This window comes from Terrapene carolina, unplaced genomic scaffold (genome assembly GCF_002925995.2).
Source record: "Terrapene carolina triunguis isolate 2854851 unplaced genomic scaffold, T_m_triunguis-2.0 Scaffold111, whole genome shotgun sequence".
NCBI classification, from domain to species: domain Eukaryota; kingdom Metazoa; phylum Chordata; order Testudines; family Emydidae; genus Terrapene; species Terrapene triunguis.
The window spans coordinates 28,299,514-28,305,091 of record NW_020664462.1 but is presented as its reverse complement, the minus strand read 5'-3'; positions in this window follow the sequence as shown (position 1 = coordinate 28,305,091).

Here is a 5,578-nt window from a genome sequence, read left to right as displayed (position 1 = left end):
GGGAACTGGGCTTGTTTAGTCTGCTGTTAGTTCCCGCCCCACTCTGAACTCTGGGGTACAGATGTGGGGACCCGCATGAAAGACCCCCTAAACTTATTTCACCAGCTTAGGTTGAAAACTTCCCCAAGGCACAAATTCCTTTCCTTGTCCTTGGACGGTATTGTTGCCACCACCAAGTGATTTAAACAAACATTCAGGGTGGGGCCACTTGGAGCCCTATCCCTCCCCCCCAAATATCCCCCCAAGTCCCTTCACCCCCTTTCCTAGGGAGGCTTGAGAATAATATACCAACCAATTGCCTTTAATAAAAGTACAGACCAGACCCTTTATGTTTAGGATACTAAAATCAATCAGGTTCTTAAAAGAATAACTTTATTATAAAGAAAAAAGTAAAAGAAGCACCTCTGTAAAATCAGGATGGAAGGTAATTTTACAGGGTAATAAAAAGATTTAAAACACAGAGGATTCCCCTCTAGGCTCAACTTCAAAGTTACAAAACAGGAATAAACCTCCCTCTTAGCATAGGGAAAATTCACAAGCTAAAACAAAAGATAATCTAATGCATTTCCTTGCTATTACTTACAATTTCTGTAATTTTAGATGTATCATTTCAGTAGGACCTGGGTTACCTGCTTGGTCTCTTTCTTTGTCCCAAGAGAGAGCAAAACAAAGAACACAAACAAAACCTCCCCCCCTCACACCCCCAGATTTGAAAGTATCTTCTTTCCCCATTGGTCCTTCTGGTCAGGTGTCAACTAGGTTAATTGAACTATTAACCCCTTACAGGTAAGTGATTCTGTACCTCTGGCCAGGAGGGATTTGATGTTACTGCATACATAAAGGTTGTTACTCTTCCCTTTATATTTATGACATGCCCCCCCCCCAAATCACAGACAATGCTGGACAGCCTGTTCCACACTGGCTATGATTTTTTTCCTGGAGCTCTAGGAGAAAACAGAGTTAATAAGACACATGCACCTTTAGATATACTACTGATTATATAAAAACTAACAATATTTCCCACATTTCAAGGATGATTTTAACCAGTTGATTCTGGGAAACTTTCATGGGAGAGTGCATCAACCACTTTGTTAGAAGCTCCTGAAATGTGTTGTATTTCAAAATCAAAATCCTGTAGAGTTAAACTACACTGAAGAAGTTTTTTGTTTTTTGTTATTTTCCTTGACGGTATGAAGCCACTTCAGTGCAGCGCAGCATGGTTGGTTTGCAGGTGGAAATGCCGTCCCCAAACATATGGGCATAACTTTTCCAGCTCATACACAATGGTGTAACATTTCTTTTAGGTGATTGACCAGTGGCTTTTCCTCTTGAAGCAGCTAGTCCTGGAACCCAGAAGTGGGGAGGCAATTTTTGATTTAGTCTTAAGTGGCACACAAGATCTAGTCCAAGAGGTGAATCTAGCTGAACTGCTCAGTAAGAGCGACCATAATGTAATTAAATTTAACATCCTTGTAGGGGGAAAATACCAAAGAAATCCACCACATCAGTATTTAACTTTGAAAAGGGGAACTACACAAAAATGAGGCGGCTAGTTAAAAGGAAATTAAAAGAAACAGACACAAGAGTGAAATGCCTGCAAGCTGCATGGAAATTTTTTAGAAACACCATAATAGAGGCTCAAACTATATGTATACCCCAAATAAAAAAATCAGTAAGAGGGTCAAAAAATGCCAACGCAGCTAAACAACAGAATAAACGGTGGGGTTAGAGAAAAAAAGATATCTTTAAAAATTGGAAGTCAAATCCTTCTGAGGAAAATAGAAAGGAACATAAAATCTGGCAAATTGAGTGTAAAAGTATAGTTAAACTGTCCCAAAAAGAATTTGAAAAGCAACTAGCAAAAGACACAAATACTAACTGCAAACATCAGAAGCAGGTAGCCTACCAAACAATCAGTGGAGCCACTGGATGATGGAGGTGCTAAAGGAGCACTCACGGAAGACAAGACCATTGCAGATAATCTAAATGAATTATTTGCATCGGTCTTCACTGAAGAAGATGTGAGGGAGATTCCCACACCTGAGTCAGTTTTTTTTATGTGACAAATCTGTGGAACTGTCCCAGACTGAGGTGTCAATAGAGGAGGTTTGGAACAAATTGATAAATTAAACAGTATTAAGTCACCAGGCCCAGATGGTATTTACCCAAGAGTTCTTAAGGAACTCAAATATGAAACTGCAGAACTACTAACTGTGGTTTATAACCTATTGCTTAAATCAGCCTCTGTACCAGATATCTGGCAGATAACTAATGTAACACCAATTTTTTTAAAAGGCACCAGAGGCGATCCTGGCAATTACAGGCCAGTATGCCTAATTTCAGTACCACACAAATTGGTTGAAACTATAGTAAAGAACAGAATTATCAGACACATAGATGAACACAGCTTTTGTACAGGGAAATCGTGCCTCACTAATCTATTAGACTTGTTTGAGGGGGTCAGCAAAGATGGACAAGGATGATCTTGTGAATATAGTGTACTTGCACTTTCAAAAAGCCTTTGACAAGGTTCCTCACCAAAGGCTCTTAAGAAAAGTAGGCAGGAATGGCAATAAGAGGGAAGGTCCTCTCATGGATCAGTAACTGGTTAAAAGATAGGAAACAAAGGGTAGGAATGAATGGTTAGTTTTCACAATGGAGAGAAGTAAATAGCAGGGTTCTCCAAGAATCTGTACTGGAACTAGTGCTGTTCAACACATTCATAAATGACCCCAAAAAGGGGGTAAGCAAGACGAGGTGGCAAAGTTTGCAGGCAATACAAAATTACGCAAGATACTTAAATCCAAAGCTGACTGCAAAGAGTTACAAAAAGATCTCACAAAACTGGGTGACTGGGCAACAAAATGGCAGATGAAATTCAATGTGGATAAATGCGAAGGAATGCACATTGGAAAACAGAATCCCAACTATACATACAAAATGATGGGGTCTAAATTAGCTGTTATCACTCATGAAAGAGATCTTGGAGTCATTGTGGATAGTTCTCTGAAAATATATGCTGTATGTGCAGTGGCAGTCAAAAAAGCTAACAGAATGTTGGGAACCATTAGAAAAGGGATAGATAATAAGACAGAAAAACATCATAATGCCACCGTATAAATCCATGGTATGCCCACCCTTTGAATACTGCATGCAGTCTTGATTGTCCCATCTCAAAGAAAGATGTATTAGACTTGGAAAAAGTACAGAGAGGGGCAACAGAAATGATTAGGGATATGGAACAGTTTCTGTAAGAGGAGAGATTAAAAAGACTGGGACTGTTGAGCTTAGACAAGAGCTGACTAAGGGGGATGTTGTGAAGGCCAAAACAATAATGGGTTTAAAAAAGCATTAGATAAGTTCCAATAGCTATTAGCCAAGATGGTCAGGGATGCAACCCCATGCTCTGGGTGTCCCTAGCCTCTGGCTGCCCTTTGCTGGGACTTGACGAAAAGGGATGGATCACTCAATAAATAGCCCTATTCTGTTCGTTCCCTCTGTAGCATCTGACACCAGCCATTGTCGGAAGACAGGATACTAGGCTAGATGGACCACTGGTCTGACCCAGTAGGGCCATTCTTATATTCTTAACAATTGAACCTTGTCCTATACTAGACTCAGACACATTAAGGTCAGAAGGGACCAACATGGTCATCTAATCTGATCTCCTGCATATTTCAAGACACAGAACCTCGCTCATCTACTCCTTTAATAGACCCATCACTTCTGGCTGAGCTACTGAAGTCCTCAGATCATGATTTAAAGACTTCAAGTTACAGAGAACTGTAGCTGAGGCCTGTCCCGACATGAGTAATTAACACATGGAGGGAAGCCTCATTTTTTGGATGACAGAATTAGGGTGTAAATGAATCATCAGGTTGAAAACAAAATGTTTGTGCTAAAAAAGATAAGTACATAGGTCAGTAGGCTAAGAAGACAGAATGTCTGAACCAACTAAGCCAAGAGAGAGAACACCCAGGAAACTATTTCTTGTGAACTAGATAACAAGGGACAAAATAAGTTAGGAATGTAGAGATGAGGTGAAGAGGAAATCAAAGCATGGACAGTGCGTGGACAGCTTTTGCTGTGCAGGGATTGGTTCCTGCAAAGTAACCAAACCAATCCAAACATGTGTGATGCAATGTATGGTAAATGTACCGAGATGTGTAATGAATTTTCTGTGTAACTTTGGAGCTGTGATGTATCTTGCATCTACCCCCCTACATCTTGTGTTTGAGTCTGATCAACTCAGTGTAGCACTGCTATATGCCAAATAAAGATACCTGAATGATGAAAGCTGGAGTTGAACTGAGTTCATGGGAAGTTGAGTGGAAAGAGGGAATCCCAACAAGAACTCGCGATTTACACTAGTTTAAACCTGCAAGTGACCCAGGCCCCATGCTGCAGAGGAAGGCAAAAATCCCCCAAGGTCTCTGCCAGTCTGACCTGGGGGAAATTTTCTTCCTGATCCCAACTATGGCGATTAGTTGGAAGCCTGAGCATGTGGGCAAGACCCACCAGCCAGACATCTGGGAAAGAATTCTCTGTAGTAACTCAGAGCCCTCCCCACCAGTGTCCCGTCACTGGCCATTGGAAATACTTGTGCGAGCAGTTGCAGATCGGCTACATGCCATTATAGGCAGTCTCATCATGCCATCCCCTCCATAAACTTATCAAGCTCAGTCTTGAAGCCAGTTAGTTTTTTGCCCCTACTGCTCACCTTGGAAGGCTGTTCCGGAATTTCACTCCTCTGATGGTTAGAAACCTTCATCTAATTTCAAGCCTAAACTTGTTGATGGCCAGTTTATATCCATTTGGCTGAACTCTGTGACTTTGTCCTCACTCACAACTATTTCACATTTGGGGACAATATATACCTTCAAGTCAGCGGCACTGCTATGGGTACCCGCATGGCCCCACAGTATGCCAACATTTTTATGGCTGACTTAGAACAACGCTTCCTTAGCTCTCGTCCCCTAACGCCCCTACTCTACTTGCGCTACATTGATGACATCTTCATCATCTGGACCCATGGAAAAGAAGCCTTGAGGAATTCCACCATGATTTCAATAATTTCCATCCCACCATCAACCTCAGCCTAGATCAATCCACACAAGCGGTCCATTTCCTGGACACTACTGTGCTAATAAGCGATGGTCACATAAATACCACCCTGTACCGGAAACCTACTGACCGCTACACTTACCTACATGCCTCCAGCTTCCATCCAGGACACACCACACGATCCATTGTCTACAGCCAAGCTCTAAGATATAACCGTATTTGCTCCAATCCCTCAGATAGAGACAAGCACCTACAAGATCTCTATCAAGCATTCTTAAAACTACAATACCCACCTGCTGAAGTGAAAAAACAGATTGACAGAGCCAGACGAGTACCCAGAAGTCACCTCCTACAAGACAGGGCCAACAAAGAAAATAACAGAACACCACTAGCTGTCACCTTCAGCCCCCAACTAAAACCTCTCCAGCGCATCATCAGAGATCTACAACCTATCCTGAAAGATGATCCTTTACTCTCACAGATCTTGGGAGACAGACCTGTCCTCGCTTACAGA